The sequence below is a fragment of the Equus przewalskii genome, chromosome 11 (genome assembly GCF_037783145.1).
Source record: "Equus przewalskii isolate Varuska chromosome 11, EquPr2, whole genome shotgun sequence".
Classification (NCBI taxonomy): Eukaryota; Metazoa; Chordata; class Mammalia; order Perissodactyla; family Equidae; genus Equus; species Equus przewalskii.
Genome location: NC_091841.1, coordinates 14,530,701 through 14,548,732, shown reverse-complemented (window position 1 = coordinate 14,548,732; position 18,032 = coordinate 14,530,701). Strand labels below are relative to the sequence as shown.

The 18,032-nt window shown below is 40.8% G+C and overlaps 1 long non-coding RNA gene and 1 pseudogene across 1 annotated transcript; one reads left to right on the top strand and one right to left on the bottom strand.

The window, feature by feature from the left end:
- Positions 1–4,687: 4,687 nt before the first annotated feature.
- Positions 4,688–11,216, bottom strand: LOC139074342 (uncharacterized). Its single transcript, XR_011523857.1, has 2 exons — positions 11,062–11,216; positions 4,688–7,248 (listed from the first exon to the last, which is right to left on the bottom strand). It is a non-coding gene; the product is annotated as an uncharacterized lncRNA (long non-coding RNA).
- Positions 11,217–13,724: 2,508 nt separating this feature from the next.
- Positions 13,725–18,032, top strand: part of LOC103544365 (receptor-type tyrosine-protein phosphatase eta-like) — a 29,501-nt pseudogene continuing 25,193 nt past the window's right edge.

The following is an 18,032-nucleotide window of genomic DNA, read 5'->3' as shown; positions in this document are numbered from 1 at the left end:
AATTATTCAGTTATATTATGATAGTATGCTGAGACTTTAGCAAATATATGCAATGTAATTGTCATAGAACGTCTGTAAAATACAGACGTTTAAAACAGTAAGGGTGTGATTGTAAGATTTTTTTCTTTCTTTTGTGGAAGATTAGCCCTGAGCTAATGTCTGCCACCAATCCTCCTTTTTCTTGCTGAGGAAAACTGGCCCTGAGCTAACATCCATGCCCATCTTCCTCTACTTTATATATAGGACGACTGCCACAGCATGGCCCAACAGCAGTGTGTAGGTCCACATCCAGGATCCGAACCAGCAAACCCCAGGTGCCAAAGCAGAATGTGTGAACTTAACTGCTGCACCATCAGGCAAGACCCTGATTATAAGTTTTTAATTAAGCTAAATATATTCAGTTAAAAGTGCCATTTATTCTGGTATAAAGTTCTTACTAATTTTTTTGTCATAATTCATTCCTATAAGAAATAAAATTAATAACATTTGGTAATTTTTAATTTTTTTATTTTATTTCTTTTAAAGATTGGCACCTGGGCTAACAACTGTTGCCAATCTTTTTTTTTTTTTTTCCTGCTTTATCTTCCCAACCCCCACCCCGCCCCGTACACAGTTGTATATCTTAGTTGCAGGTCCTTCTAGTTGTGGGATGTGGGACGCTGCCTCAACGTGGCATGACGAGCAGTGCCATGTCTGCACCCAGTATCAGAACGCTGGGCCGCTGCAGCAGACAGCACAAACTTAACCACTCGGCCACGGAGCCGGCCCCTTTGGTAATTTTTAATGTACTTTTTGGAAAAAATAAAATATTGGTAGTTTTTGTCTGTCCTCAAAATTTGGGGACTTTTTCTTTCTGACTGGTAAAATTCAAAGTCTATAAACCATAGAGATCAAATAATTAGAATGTTCTCCCAGGCCACATAAAGAAGGCAGATCTTACTGAAATCTTTCCTTTTTTTTTCAGGAAGTTTGGCCCTGAGCTAACATCCATGCCCATCTTCCACCACTTTATAAGTGGGATTCCTGCCACAGCGTGGCTTGACAAACAGTGCGTAGGTCTGCACCTGGGACCAGAACCAGCGAACCCCAGGCCGCAAAAGCAGAGCATGTGAACTTAACCACTGTACCACCGGGCTGACCCCCTGAAACCTTTAATAAGGCAAATCTCAATTAACAACAGTAATTATGCAAGCCTGTGTAAACAATGGGAGAATTCTGTGGTTGATTTTTCTTTCTTGTTAATCATTTTGGTAAACAAGCTGGTAGGTACCTTGTGAAGGCTTGAATCACTTGTGCAAAGGAGGAAAACTCCTGGGGCCAGCCCCATGGCCCAGTGGTTAAGTTCATGTGCTCCACTTCAGGGGCCCAGGGTTTCACTGTTTCGGATCCTGGGCACAGACCAAGCACTGCTCCTCAAGCCATGCTGAGGTGGCGTCTCACATAGCACAACCAGAGGGACCTACAACTAGAATATAGAACTATGTACTGGGGAGCTTTGGGGAAAAAGGAGGAGGAGGAGGAAGGGGTGGGGGAGGGGGAGGGGAAGAAAAGATTGGCAACAGGTGTTAGCTCAGGTGCCAATCTTCAACAAAAAAAGAAAACACCTATGCATACAGGTGGTATTTTAAAGGAAGAGAAGGACAGATGAAGGAACTATGATACGTTTTTAAGATTATAATAAAAACTTGTTGAATAGCCAGTATATGATGAGAAGTGCCACATTATTAGTTTGCATGTTTTTCTTTCCTAGGTTCTAGACTCCAACTGTGCTCTGGTTCCATTCACATCTACAGCCACCAAGATCAATATCAGTGAAGCCCCAGGAAACTTTTCAGTAGTAAACATGCCCAGTCTGAGTGGCCAGATTCAGTGGAGTTCTTGAGGAGACAGTGACAGGGAGAATTTATTTGAGGGCCTGGCTCCTGGGACCAGCTATTTTATCAGCTTTTCAAATGGCTCTAGTACCTGCTGCCAACAAGTGCAAACAAGTGAGTGAGACTTTTCTTTTGGATGGATTTTAGGGTTTAGAGAACATAAATGTGTTCACGTCTGCAATGTATTTGAGATCACATTATCTGAGCTTTGCAGTAAAAAGCCACTACTTCTTGTATCTCTTCTCTCCCCATTTTTGGCCGTGTAGCCTGGTGTGAGTATCCTGGCTCCTCCGCCAGCTTCTCCACCTCTTGTCTTTCTGCTTCCTCTTTGAGCACTACACCAATGGTGTAGAAGTTAAGACACAGACTCAGAATAGGAGACCCAGGTTTGCTTCCTGTGTCTGTCAGTTTTTAACTGTGTGGCCGTGGGCAAGTCATTGCTCCTCTTTGAACTCAGTTTCTTCATCTTTATTTAAAAAAAAAAGATATACACATTTTAAAACATATTTTTAAATGCGCCTTATTTTCTGAACTTTCAAAACTTAACAACTTGCTTTTCCAAAACCTTCCCAGAATCCCTGTATGAATCAACAACCCTAGTTCTTAACACATTTCTCCTTCTTTAAAATAGTGTCATATCTTTCCTCATGAAGTTGTTGTGAAGCATAAATAAGCACCCAGTACCATGTTTGAGACATGATCAGCCCCCAAAATAGGGCTTCTGCTCTTCTTGCTGCCACCACCCTGCAACTGTGGTTATTGATTTATTAATATCCTCTCACCATCATCAGCATTGATCTGCCAAAAACGTTGCTTGACCCTGTGAAATTGGCACTTTATAAAAAGGAAGCTCAAGACTGGAGGGGCTTCCTGGCATGAAGTTTATTGAACTGTAGGCCACAAGATTCTTCCTCGCCTGTTCCTTTTTCCTCTGTCTTGTTTCCTCTTCCTCTGTCTTGTTTCCTTTCCCACCCTTTTCCACTGAATGGGTAAACGTTTGTGTCTCCCAGGAGCCAGGTAAGGCACACTCTCCATGCTGTCATTTGAAGGTCATGTGCATGCCAAGGTGGTGTTACCTTTACCATCTTTACTCTGTTGGGGTCAATCCCTAGGTCCTTAAGAAGAAAAAGGGCCTTATTGCCTATGGTTTCTCTTTCATTGCTAGTTGTCACTCCTCGGTCTCGAATGTAACTAGGATGCATCCATTTTGAAGTTTTAGTTACCATTAATAACCATAATGGCTTCCATTATTTTAAGGTCCCATACATCTACAATTTGACAGATGATTAAAGTCAGATTCAGAGAGGTGAGATGATTTTGAATAACGTCACACGGCTGATGACTAGCAGGTAGGGCTCTGAACTCAGATTTTTTTAATGTCCAAATCCAATGACCTTCTTTATTATATCATGCCTTAACAATATTCCTTTGTGTTTAATATAGTGTATTAGAGCTGTCAACAGAGGAACCTGAGGCTGATAGGTTATAAGGGACTAATTCCAGGCCACATAGCTAAGGGGAAGAGTAGGTCCTTATGTCCAGATCTGGATTCCAAGACAAGTCATTTTCTCTTTATACGTTTCTTTTTGAGATGTTACATTCTTTATGCTACCATCTCTATGCCAGAAATCTTGAGAGCTTCCTCCTAATTATCAAGGTTTGGAGAAAAAGTTATCACATGCTTCTGCACGATATAACACCTCTCCACAGGCAGTGTTTTCTGAGAATCAGGAGATAGACTCATTTTGCATCTTAGGTCTCTTTTTGTATTGGCTTCTATCCAGGTGTAACCCACATTCAAGTCAAAGCCAACACGGCCAAACTCTATCATTTTTCTCTGTTTTACAGCACTCTGTTTCACTAACTCATGTGTATACATGTGTGGATACGTGTCTCAATGTATTTTTTTTGAGGGAAGTCCAGGGAGCAAATAGAGGGAAATGAAATCCCATAATTGCGAATTTCACTTCTGGAAAATAGAGCAGTTCTTACCCTTACATTTGTTTTTTAAATACATATTTTCTTATCTTCTTTCTTTTTTTGGGGAAACAGTATTGAAATAGAATCCTGTTCTGTGTTTGACATTGAAGCTGTTCCCATCAGTCCAACCAATGTGACGCTAACATGCAAAAACAATGACTCAGCTGCTTCTAATGACAAGTATAAAGTGAAGAATGAGATGGAAAATGGGTAAACAATTCTTATTGCAAATCAAACAAAGGATAACAACACAGGCTTAAGTTCAGCAACTTTACATCCACCCTCCATCACTCCGGAATAGTCAACAGCACTAAGGTGGTGTTATCTGTACCAACAGTTACAGGTATGGAGATTACACAGGCATAAGTGTTACAACAGGTAAAATGACCAGCTCCTAGGAATTATCACGAACCATTCCTTCTTGTCCTGTATCCTAGAGCCTGGTCCTTTCAAGCCTATTGGAAAGAGATTGGTTTTCATTAACTGTGGAAGAGGAAAAAAGATTCTGTATTGTTTCAAGCCCAGGAGTTCAGGTGGCTGGATCATTCAGTATTAAGGTCTTATGTGTTTTGAGGTATTTTACCTATTTCCAACTGCCCAGTTTTAAAAATATTTTGTTATTATTGGTTAATACTTATTTTTCAGCTAAGACTTTGTAGCAGAGACCCCATTAGGATTGTGTCTCAATGGTGTCAGTAATTACTAGGCTTCTTTTAAGTTCCCCAGGGAAGCTGATGCTGTGTTTATGTTCCCAGGAGTTTCTGTTGGGAATTAAATTTTGTCATACTTTGTAGAGGAATGTGTGTTTCAAATGAAATAGGAGTCCAGTGACATTTGATTTATTTCAATTTTTATTTAGCTTAGATCTCAATACCCTGAGCCACCTGTTATAGCTGCAAATTTACCTCTTTTTTTAAGCTGAAAAGAACCAAAAATATAAAAAAAGAGATGAGAAGCTCTTTTTCAGCTAAGAGGAATGAAAAATTTAAAAAAGAAGTCCTCTGTTAGATTTTTGATCTGGAGCTGTGATCTCATTGGCTGGTGAAGGCCATAGAAGCCTGACCTCTTGGAGCCCAGGGGTTGAAGGGACCACTTAGTGCAGCACCTTCTGCACACGGAGCAGGAAAACACTAGACCAGTGGTTTTCAACATTTCCTTTTAGCCTGGAAACTATTTCTTTAAATAAAATCTTGCCTGGCTGAATAATTAAAAAGAACTGGAGAGAGAGGAGCTACAGGGATGGAGTGTCACAGGTACATTCAAAAAACTTCCCTGCTCCTCAGAGCACGATTTTAGAGGGGAAAAAAACACACACACACAATAAAGATTTGCTGTATTATATTGTGAAAGAGAGAGGAAAAGAAGGAGAGGACACAGACAAGATAGAAGGGAATTAAAGAGAAAAAAAGAAGACAGAATTTAGAAATGGTGAAGAAGATAAGGTGATATAAAATTGGTGACTATAAGAAAGAGAAGGTGGAGTGGAGGCAGGAAGCAGCATCCTAGGAGCTGAGTATCCTTCCTCCAGCTTAAATCCTCTGAGCACAGGGCTGGATTCATCAGCTAATATTTATGGAGCGTGCATTCTGTGCTTAGCAGTCTCAAACCATTATTTTGTTCTCACAGCAACCCTGAGGGCTACAGGGGAAGAAACTGTAATGCTGAGAAGATAAGCTTCTTCTGAGGTCCCAGAAGTAGTGAGCATCAAGTGATGGAAACCCGGGAAGCCTGATTGCCAACTACCATGGTACAATGATATTTGTAACGGTGACCCAGAGTCATTGACCTGGCTAGTTTATTGGTGTTACATTTCTTTAAAAAAAAATATGACACATGAGTGACCCAATTTAAAATCTTTGCATTAAACACGTTTGATATGAAGGAAGAATGGAATCACAGAGTTGATCAAATTGCTTCAGAGCTGGACGATTCCTTACAGTCACCTAGGTTTGTGTCTAGGAGTTCAGGCACCTGCAGACGTCAGGCAGGGTTGTTGCTCTATCTGCAACACCACCTGGGCTTTGTTTACTTAAACCTGGAGCCCTGGGTTCTAGTTCCCCCAATGACACCGGTAGTATGCGTTCTTGAGCAAGTCACTCGACCTCTCTGTATCTTCATGTTCTCATGTCAAGAATGAAGGGAGTGGATGTCATTTTGGCTGACATAGTTTGACTTAAGTCACTGACAGCCAAATAAGGTGATGGAAAGAACAGTGGAGGATAGTATAGGTTGGATGTCTTCTGAAAAATCCCCTTGGGTTGGAACACAAGGACAAGTTCCTTAGTTGAAATGTGTTGGTACTATGAAATGATAGTGTTTGTATTATTTTGAATGAAGATCTTTAGATGTAGCAAACAACCACTTTATTTGATGCTTTGTTCCCCATGTCTAAAACAAATATAATTAAATGCTGCTGTTTAAAAGTGACAATTTAGAAGACTGTCAAATCTCTGTTGGAGTTAACAGTCTTAGAGAATAGTACAGATCCTAAAACATTTTGGCTTTAAGGTTTATTCTTTTCTCCTCCTTCCTGCATAATCATGTGCTTTTTTCCTGTTATAAAATGATGGGATTGCACTGGACTCTTGATCTAAAGGAAGGATTTTTAGTGGGTCACATTAAAACATCAATGACTGCAGTCATTCTTAATGAAAGATGCCTACAAATATCTTGTCCTATCAATGCATATTGTGTGTTTTAAAAATGGAGCCTAGTCTAGTTTCTGGTCTTCACTTTGCCTTCCTGGATGTGATGCAAGGCCTCTTACAGGGAGGAATGATAATGACACTGTCACCTGCCAGATGCTCCTTGAACTCATTGGAAGCCGGAATGAGATACCTCAAGATTTAGCAGTCAATATTCCAGGGATGGAGCCAGAGATTCAATACAAGGTCACCTTGTATTTTTCAAAATCAAATGAGCACAGAGAGACCTCTTGGTTACAGAAAGTAGGTTAGGTGAGTTACAAAAGTGTGCCTCTCCTCTGCCTTGTGGTTTTGAATTTCAGTAACTTAACAGTTTTTTAAAATATTGTGTTTATATATGTATAGAGTTTTAGAATTTCTAGAGGGTTTATAGTTTGACCCCACGCCTTATTGAGGGAGGAGGGAAAATGTTCTTATTTTACAGGTCAGCACATTTGGTCTCAGACTGATAGTGGGAGTTGAAACTTTTTGGAGCCTGGAATCCAGGAAAGAATCAGGCCCCCTTAACTTTTTTAAAATTTCAGTTGAACAAATAACAGATGATTTACCCAAGTAGGGCCATTGGAGGAACTTACCAGATCCATGGAGAAAAGGGATGCTTAGCAGGCCAATTTAGCAGATGTCTTCTGCACTAACAGTAGAGTAGTCATTTACAGATTTCATAGCATTTTCAGAGGTAACCCTGCGAACTGAGAAGAACAAGTACTTAATTCACATCTTACACATAAGGAAACATGGCTACAAAATGGGTTTTAGGATTCTTGATCACAAATGAGGGAAACCAGACTTTGGATAGCTTCAACTAAAAGAGCAACTTATTGGCTCATGTATATTTCCCTGTTGTGGGCAGCAAAGCCTTGAAGAAAGAGATGAGGTGACTCTCATCTCTTTCCTGCTTCTTTCTTTCTGTCAGCTTTGTTCTTAGAGTGGCTCCCTCCATACAACTCAAGGAGAAATGGCCACCAGAATTTCCCCTGTTTCACGCTCTATCAACCGGGATATGGTCCAGGGAAAAATTCCTTGAGTGGTTTCTGATTAGCCAAGTCTGAATCATGTGGCTGTCCCTGGAAGACCCCATTTTGAGTTGGGTGGGAGGAGACGATTTCCCAAAATATGGAGGAGAAAGTCGAATAGCTCAGTTTTAAAGACAAGCACAAATATCTGTGGTGCTACCTGGAATAAAAGTACAACGTGAAATGACTCAGGAGGATGTACCTCTGTTTAGGGGAGGAATGGAACAGATATTTGTGGAGTCCAACTGTGGATGTGTCATCTTATGGGAGGGAGAGCAGAAGAGCTGAAACAAGACAGGGATGTACTTCTGTTACAGTTAATGTCTTTGCCTATTGTGTTTGAAACAGATATCAACAAGACAGACAACTTTCCCCAATGACCCAGAAGACCCACTGCTCCTGTGATCAAATATCACCTAGAATCTGGAGAGCCATCCTCTGACCCAAGACAGGGAAGTCCTGCTATTTGGGTTAAAATCTAACACAAGGTACAAGGCCACTGTTTATTCTAAAGCAGCAGATGGCACCAAAGTACAGCCCCAGGCCATTAAGTCCAGGACAAGTATGTTGAATTTTGTAAAATGGCTTCAGTCAGAGTTTTCTAGCACAAAGTTTTGTCTTCTGTGATTCTGGTTCTGGGTTGTCTTTTGCTTCACAGGTACTTTTGTTGTAAGAGGGAATTTTCTGCAAGAGATTTTGGACAGAGCAGATCCAGTGAGTTTCTTCTTAATTCTTTAGCCAAGACACTTCTTTCATTCAGCTCAATAAGACATACTGAGCAGCTGCTCTGTGCAAACATTAGCTGCTGCCTCCTGTCTTTATTTCATATCTCTGCATTCTAGTCAATGGGGCAACACAATTACCAGCCAATGCATAATATTTTTTCTCTTATAAACAGAAATTCATTTTGTCAAGTTGCTTAAGTATTTTCCTCTTGAGATCAGAAAAGGAGGGTTTTTTTGGCCTGACCTAGGAATGCATACTAATCTTTCTATTGAAACTTGTTGATATGAACATTGTAGGTTTCTACCTGTAATTTGTTAGCCCTCCCACTCTGTAAATTGACCAATATTTGGAGGCTTTTTGGATTGGTGCTGATGAGGGGGTAAAGCAGTGCACAGTTCTTAACTGTCAGGGAATTTCAGTATAGGTGGTGGATCGAGGAAGACATACATGGACAAGTACATGGTCAGGTCTGAGGTTTCAGGAACAAATGCTGCAGCGTCATAGCCCTCAGGGGCTTGGGTTAAAGCAGCATGAACTGATTCTGGTTATTTTAACCAAACTATCTCTATTGTGAAATGATGTCATAGATGCACAGAATGAGGGGAGTGGATGTGGGGCCTGGAGGACCAACGTCAGAGACCAGATTAGCCTCCAGGAAGCTCTGCAGGCTGGTCCACCCTGGACCTGGTGATACTCCCTCAGGATGGAGAGGAGGTCACACCCCTGCTTTCTGGACAACTGAAAGGAGCCGCTGTCCCACCAGCTTCCACGTGAGTGGCAAGCACTTCCTCCCACTAAGGGTGACCGAGGTGCTGTTTGGAAGAGAGGGTTGTGGGCTTCACAGGTAACACATGGCCACCATCCGCTATAGCTGCCCACTAAGTGCTGTGGACATTGGAAGGCTAGAGCAGGATCTTAACATCAAATCCCCAGGGAGGGCCTCTTCTATAGGAAGGATTTGAACTTGCCTGGAAGGGAGGGCAGGATCTGGATAAATGGAGAGAAGGAAGAAGACGTTTCAGTTGAGGAAACATCATGAGTAAAGGTCCAGAGGATGAACACCGATGTCTGAGGTAAGGAGGCATTGGGACTTGGTGACATCTTGGCCCTGATAATTCGGGAAAGGTTTACTATTTCTTAGAGAGACATCGTTTGTATGTTTTGTGAGTTATTTCTCTTGTGTTCAGAGAGTGGAGGGGCATGCTGTAGACTACTTGGTAGCAATTACTGGCCAGGCTGTATTACTTTCATGGGGCTAGAAAATTTGGACAAGAAGCCTGTGACAAGTCATGTCTGTAAGGAATTGTTGCTTTTGTGTTATCCACATTTAAGAAAGATCCACTTGTGTCCTCTTTCCTTCTTTCCTCTTCCACTGGTGATGTTAATGTGTGGGTGGGGGAGGGGAGGATGCAACTGTAGGAAAGGCCACTTGGCCTCAGGGGGCCCTGTTCCCCAGCAGTTTGGTAGGTGGGAGGTTCCCAGGTGAGGACAGCTTGGTGTCTAGTATATGGGTATGGTGTGAGGAGGAGGAGGAAGAGGAAGGGGCTCCTCCAGATGTGCCATTGACAGTGGTGGGGCTGTCCTACACAGATGCTTGTGCAGGAGGGTGAATGTGCCTGAAATCTAGCCGGTGGGCTCCTCACCAAGCCATGCACCCCTGGGCTGGGTCCTTCCAGAGGAGGGCCCTTTGACTGATTTGCTAAAATGGATCATGTGGATTATTGAGGGCCTTGGGTTCCCTATATTTTAAAGCAGCTTGAGCAGAATTAAAGTAGTAGTGATTGCATCTTAGGTTCTTGGTCGTTTGGGTACATTCACAGACTGGTTTGTGTTTAACTGTCTTCGTACTTAATAAATAATAATTACAGTAGTGTTAACCTTCTCTATTTGGTTTGCATATGTGTAGGGTATACACCCCACATAATACATACATGTGCATACACATGCATGCACATACATGTATCATATCAGGCATTTTTCAAGCGACTAGTTAGGTGGGATGGGGTTAAGGGAACCATCAGAGGATGTTGAGACACCTGAGACTAGTCATGGTAGAAGACTGCCTCTGAGGCTGAAGAGCAAGAGGGAGGAAGTGGTGTTTCTGGAGCCCAGTGAGGGCTGGGGCAGCCCAGAGAGAGGTGGAAGTGGGAGAAAGACTTCACTGCTTTCTGCTCCAGCCCCCCAGTAACCTGCCCATATTGCACATTGGCAATACCTGATCCCAGACCATCGGGCAGGGTCCTACCCTGTACCAAAGAAGCAACATTAAGGGGTCAGCCTCCTGGGGCACAGAGCAGTCGGGAAGAAGAACAGAGGATGGATTGAGAGGGTGAGGTGAGCAAGTGGCAAATAATTAGCACTCGTGTTATTTTTTCTTGAGGTTAGGATTGTTATCCCAATTTATAGGTGAGGGAACTGAGCTCAGGTGATTTTCCTAAGACCCACCTGGCTATTAAAGCAGAGCTAACCTTGGAACCCAGGCCTTCCTCATGCTAAAGTCTGTGATTTTTAATTAACTACAAGGCATGGCATGTGAAAAGTCCATGTTTTCTTTGAGTAGTCCATTGTACCACTAAGAGTCAATTCACAAGAAGAACAAAGAGTAGCTATGTGGATGTAATCGTCCAGGTTGTTTCTTCCCCTAAGATGATGCCTGACTTTTGCTGGGACCCCAATACTTTTGTGTTTGTTGTGGTTGTGGTTAAATGGTGTAGAATAGGAAGGGATAATTTCCAAGAGTATTTCTTAGATTTTATGACATACCCAGATGATAGCTTCTCTCTCTCCTTCCGTGGCTTGGTCATTCTGGTTATTATGAATACCTCACATGCCTTCACAGACTCCAGTCAGGTTTTTGCTGTTGAAGCTGTTAACATTAGTGCCACAAGCATGACCCTGACCTGGAAAATCAATGATAATGAGTCATCCTCTGTCTATACCTAGGAGATACAAGTTGCTATGGAGATCAGTTCCCTCATTCTCACCATCAATGAGACTTGTGCTGTCATCACTCCATCACAGTGCATCCTTTCATTGGTGATGGTTCCAAAGGCATGCCAGGCTTTATCCAAGTGTATGCCCATGAGTTCACTCATTGCTTTTCTAACCTTTCTTAGTCACCTTCCATGTACCAGGCCCATATACAAGAAAAATCTCTGAGCTTATTTTTTTTGCAATTTGATTTCCTTGCACTGTCTCTTTTAATAGTCACAAATCTGTGACATGTTTGGCATTAGCCTTATTTTATGGAGGAGGAAGCCAAGGCTGAGAGAGGTGCTGTAGGCAGGTGTCACACCTGGTAAGTGGCAGAGGTGGAATTAGACAGATAAGCTGTCTTGACTCCAGCCCATGCTTATAGTGACTATTCCAGTGTGGTAGAGACCTAGAGCAAATTAATACATGGAGACAAAAAGAACCTTGATATTCACGTCCCTTTCTCCTTTTAATGCTGACATTATAATGAAGCAGAACATGGCTATATCTCCTCCTTTCTTTGCTTAACTGTCCCTTAAAGATAAGAAGATAGGCAGAAAATAATAAGCTTTCTCTTCCAGAGAAGATCAAATAATTTAAAATAAAACAATAATGGTGCACCAGTAGTATGCTAGATAATAGTATTGGTATCACACTGTGCCAGGAGCTTTACGTGGATTGCAATTGCCTTCCTGGTGGGTATTAAGATACCTGTGCAGATGAGAAAACTACAGCCCAGCAGACTGAACAGTTTCCCGAAGACCAAGGGGCAGAGCAGGAACTTGAACCCAGGGGTTCCTGACTCTGGACCCAGGGCTCATCCCACAAAAATGCTTTCCTCAAGTGTCCATTGCTTCCCAGGAAACACACCTTAGGCATTCTTACAGATGTGTTCTGTACTGGCTAATTGGGGTAAACAGAATCTACTAACTTCTTCATTTTTTAACTTTTTTTACTGTTTAATCTCTCTATTAGTTAGGATTAGTTTCAGCTGTAACAAAAATCTCACCAAGTATTCACGGCTTAAACAAGACAGGAGTTTATTTCTCTCTTGTTGTAAAAGAAGCCCAGCACTAGGCAGGATGGGGTGGTCGAGTGTCAGCCAGGGCTCAGTTGCAGGAAACAGAAACTGTGAGCTGCTTTAAGCTGAGTGGGATTTAGTCCTGGGAATCGAGGGTTTATAGACCCATTTGAAGGCTAGTGTATTACTTTGCTCGGGCTGCCATAACAAGTACCACAGGCTGGGAGGCTTAAAAGGCAGAAATTTATTCTCTCACACTTCTGCAAGTAAGAAGACCAAGATCAAGGTGACACAGGGTTGGTTTCTTCTGAGGCCTCTCTCCTTGGCTTGTAGATGGCTGTCTACTCCTTTTGTCCTTGCTTGGTTGTACTTTGGTCTGTGCATGTCTGTGTTCTAATATCCTATTCTTACAAGGACACTCGTCATGTTGGATTAGGGCCCACCTTAATAACCTTATTTTACCTTTATTGCCTCTTTAAAGACCTATCTCCAAATACAGTCACATTCTGAGGTACAGGGGTTAGGACTTCAACACATGAATTTTGAGGGGACACAATACAACTCACAACAGCTAGAGAGCAGGCTTTAAGGCTGGGACCCAGAAGTGACTCCATAACTAAGGGTGCAGAACTCCCCACCTGTGGAGTCACCTGCTTTGTCACCGTCAGCAGCCCTGGCTGTATTTGCTGGCTCCAGGAATGTATGTTGTGAGCTGCAGTCCTGGGGTCAGGAATTTGCAGCCACCACCACAGCCACAATGTTGGTTCTAGAGCTAGGCAGCCTGAGCTCCAGTCATCACATCCACATTCCAGCTACAGGAAGGAGGAAGGGCAGAAGGTAGTGCTCCATGCTTTAAGGATGCTTCCTAGATGTCATGCAGTACATCTGCTCATATGCCATTGGCTAGAACTTAGTCACATGGCTAAAATAGCTGCAAAGGAGGCTGGGAAATATAGTCTTTATACCCAACAGCCATGTACACAGCTAAAAATCTGGGAGGGTATGACTAATAAAAAGAGGAGGGGAATGGATTTTGGGGGCCAACAGCAGCCTCTACTACTCGTCCCTAAAAGGAGGCTCTGGAAGGTTTAGTAATGTATATAAGATAAAGTAGCCAGCAGCAGCCAGTCCTACTTCAGACTGAGCCCTTGCCTATGGGGCCTCATGCCTCCTCTCATTTCCTGAGAATGACTTTGTACAAGCTAAGCACACAGTTTCTGCACTCTTGTAGCCAGGTGTCCTCTCAGTGGCCAAAAATACCAGTTTCTGAGGGGCTGGTGTTGTAGGTGATAATACGAAGAAGACAGAAGGAGAGCTCAGGTGTCCCAAGTGTGCATTTAATCTCAGGGTAAATGTTTTCTGAGGTTCAGTCACCTTTGTCTTCTGGAGAAATAGATTCTTAATCTATTTGTCTACTTTATTCCCTCAGCCCCTGTTCTAGTTCCCAACTTTTGGTGATGTCAGCATGAGGGAGAGTGGCTTAGCTTGGAGCAGCAACAACTCAGATTCCTTTAAGATACTTACCACACGGGGTGGAGCTGGAGCACCTTAGCTGGAAAGAACGACCAACCAGAGTATTGTCATTGGTGGCTTATACCCTGGAATCAAGTATTATTTTGAACTATTGCCACAAGGACCAAATGGAACTGAAGGGGATTCCTAGACATTTTATAGGATAACTGGTAAGCAAATAGGATATTTCTTAAAGAAAATCAGTGTAATTTATAGATGTCAGGATTTCCAAGTATTTCTGTTTAACATATTATCTAAGAAAAATATTTAAAAGAAATTAAAACAGTAATGCATATTTATTGTATAAAATAAAACAAACAAAAAGAAAAAATCACATGTAAACAATCAACCAGAGGTAACCACTGATAAGTTTTGGTGTCTAATGTTTTACAATTTTATAATATTTACAGGTGTGTGTGTGTGTGTGTGTGTATATATATATATACATATATGTTGATTGATTGATTTTCTTTTACAAACATTGAAGTCATCCTATACATGCGGTTTTATAATCTGCTTTTTTCCATTTACCAGTTTATTATGAATATTCTTCACTGTCAATATAAATATTTCTGCAGGATAATTTTAGTGCTTGCCTGGCATTCCATTGTCTAAATCAGAGGTCAACAGATAATATTGACCCCTGGGCCAAATCTGGCCCACTGCCTGTTTTTATAAATAAAGTTTTATTAGAACACAACCAGGTTTACTTGTTTATATACTGTCTATTGCTTCTTTTGTGCTAGAAATGAATAGTTGGAACAAAAAATATATAGCCTACACAGTCTAAAATATTTATTCTGTGGCCCTATAGAAAAAGTTTGCTGACCCCTGGCTTAGATCTGTGGTTTCAAAGGGTGATCCAGGGAGCTCTGTGAGTCCCCAAGGTTCTTTCAAGGAGCCTGTGTGGTATTATTATGATAATAACACTAAAATGTTATTTGGCTTTTTCACTCTCTTTCTCTCATCATGGGTGTACAGTAGAGTTTTCCAGATGCTGAAGAACAAGGGATGATATTATCAGTCTGACGGCTAATGGTACATATGCTTGTGTATTCTTTATTCTTTCTTTCAGGTTCAAACATTTTATTGTTGCTAATATATTTCAGTATTTTATTTTTTATTTTACTGAGGTCATAATAGTTTATAACATTGTGAAATTTCAGTTGTACATTATTATTTGTCAGTCGCCATATAAATGTGCCCCTTTACCCGTTATGCCCACTTGTCAACCCCCTTCCCCTCTGGTAACCACTAATTTGTTCTCTTAGTCTATGTGTTAGTTTATCTTCCACATATGAGTGAAAACATACAGTGTTTGTTTTTCTCTGCCTGGTTTATTTTGCTTAACATAATACCCTCAAGGTCCATCCATGTTGTTGTGAATGGGACGATTTTCTCTTTTTTACGGCTGAGTATTATTCCATTATATTCCTTGTGTATTCTCATGTTTTAACAATTTCCTCATTTCGTATTTCTCCTTCCATAAATATAAGCTACATTAAAAAATCGATGAGAACCTTAAGTATTTTTAAGGAGGTAAAGGGGTCCTGGGACCCAAAAGTTTAAGAATCTCTGGACTGGATGTATTGTAAATTATTTAACTGTTCCCCAATTGTTGGACAGGTAGGTTATTTACAATATTTCAAAAACAACATTGTGATGCATTAGTTTTGTTACTTCTATAAGGCTAATTGATATTGATAAAAGTATTTCATGAAAATAATTTGGTGCTCATTATGTTTATAAAATTTGAAATACATTTTTTGACAAAACTTGGAAAACATACAGTATTACTTGATCTTTAATTGGAAGATTGAAATCCTTTATAAGGAGAGGAAGAATAAAAAAATGAGACTGATTCCTTAAGCTGCAATGAAGTCAGTTGGTTTTTTGAGATCCTCGTTGTGTAGGTTTCTTCAACCCTGCTGGTTGAGTTAAGAATTGATAGTTACTTGAAAAGATCTGCTTGCAGAAGAAGGGAATCGCTAAAATGCATCTGTCAGATGAAATGTAGTAATTCCTTTTCAAGTCTGAATTTTAGATTAGACTGTTAAAGCAGGGTCTTAATGTTAAAATATATTACTTCTTTCTTTTGGAGACTATTGATAATGGTAAGAGGATCCCCTCTGTGGGGGTACTCTTGATATTGTGTGTATTGCCATTGCATTGCCTCCAACTAAATGTAATAATAATATAATCTATTGGAGATCTATAATGTGCTGGTCTCTCATCTTATATTTTAAAATTTTTAACACAACTTCATGAGGTAGCTCTTGTTAGCATCTCCAGTTTCCAGAGTTGGAGATGGGAGTTCTGCAAGCTTAAGTAACTGGCCCAGGTAGTGAAATGGCCTCTGTCTGACTTTGAAGACCGAGGTCCTAACCACAATGTGGACTGACACTTTGCTATGGCACAGCTGCAAGGTAATTTAGGACTATTCTTGATGAGAAAATATCTTTTGTATTACAGCCTACAGTTTGGTCCCTTTGAATGGAAGTCAAGAAGAGTTGTAATAAGGCACTAGACTCCTAGGGAATACCATTAAATTACTGAACAACATTCATTATTATTGGTGAAGTCACTGTAACAACATTAAAGGCAAATTTGAAAAAGGGAAACAAATACCATATTACCAAGAAATTCCACTCCTGCGCATAAATATTTCCAAAAGAATTGAAAGGAGGGACTCACACAGTTATCTGTACATCACTGTTGATAGCAGCATTATTCACAATAGTAAACAGGTGGAAGCAACCAATTGTCCAGCAATAGATGGATGGAGAGAGAAAATGTACTATATTACATACAATGGAACCAATTCAACCATAAAAAGGAATGGAATTCTGATATGTGGTACAACATGGATGGGCCTTGAAAACACCATTCTGAGTGAAATAAGACAGACACAGGAGGACAAACATTGTATGCTTCCACTTATATGAGGAACCTAAGATAAGCAAATTCATAGAGACAGGAGGTAGAACAGAGGTTTCCAGGGGTTAGGGGAGGGAGGAATGGGGAGTTGTTGTTTAATGGGAACAGAGTTTATGTTGGAAGTGATGAAATAGTTTGGGTAGAGATAATGGTGATGGTTACATGACATTGTGAATGTACTTAATGCCATGGAGTTGTACACTTACAAATGGTTAAAATGATAAATATTATTATGTATATTTTGCCACATAAGAGGCAAGGGAAACAAAATAACTTCACTCTTCTAACCCAAATAACTTCCTTTTCTGTGTCCACAGTCATATGTTTTGTTTACACCATTGTAACTATTATGAAAATAATTTTATTTTGTATTTGAACTTTTTTTCTCAGTGCATACTATAGCCTCCCCCGTAGTTAGTATGGTCTTCTTGTTTTTAGTGGCTGAAGAATATTTCATCATGGAGCCAGATCAGTTTACGCAGCCCTTCTCTTCTTATGTAGTATTTAAGTTATTTGTAGTTTATTTATGTTTACAGAAACTGGCTGCCTTTCGTGGCTTTTTGTCTGTGGAATCCTTTTGACATCAGGAATCTGGGTGTAGGGAAAGAAGACTCTAGAAGCTACTTCCCTTTTAGGAGATTTCATTTTAAAGGAAAAAATTGATTCTGGAATAGATAGTACATGCATGTAGTATAAAATTAAAAACAAATACAAAAGGTTTTGCAGTGAAAATGTTTCCTTCTTTTGTCCCCCAATGACCCACTTCTTCTCACTGGAAGTGACCTTGGTTACTGGGTCAAGAGACGAAAGTTTTGAAAGAAAGGGCAGTAGAGAGACCCTGCATATGTTGTTATTTCTCAGCCTCGATTGTGCATTTGTATTGCAACTGCTTCAGTGTGTCAGGTGAGACGGTCAGATAACAGTCCCCAGGGCACTCATGTGGGTGATTTCTCTTCTGACTCCCAATTCTGGGATCGAAGGGTGTGTGTCTTTTATCCCTTCCCCCCTCTAATGCTCCCAATTAGTAAATGTCAACTCCCCATTTCAGTTCTTCTCTCCAGTATGCCTGACCATGTTATAGGAAGATGTTTTCTTTTGAGAAAGGAACATTGATTAAAAACAAACATTTTATTGAGATATAATATACTTACTGTAAAGCACATACATCCTAAGTGCATAGTTTGATGAATTTTGACAAACTCTACTTGTCTGGTCACCAACACTCAGAACAAGAACTGAACATGATTCCCACTCCAGAAGACCCCAGAAGGGGGTGTTTTTATGACAAAAG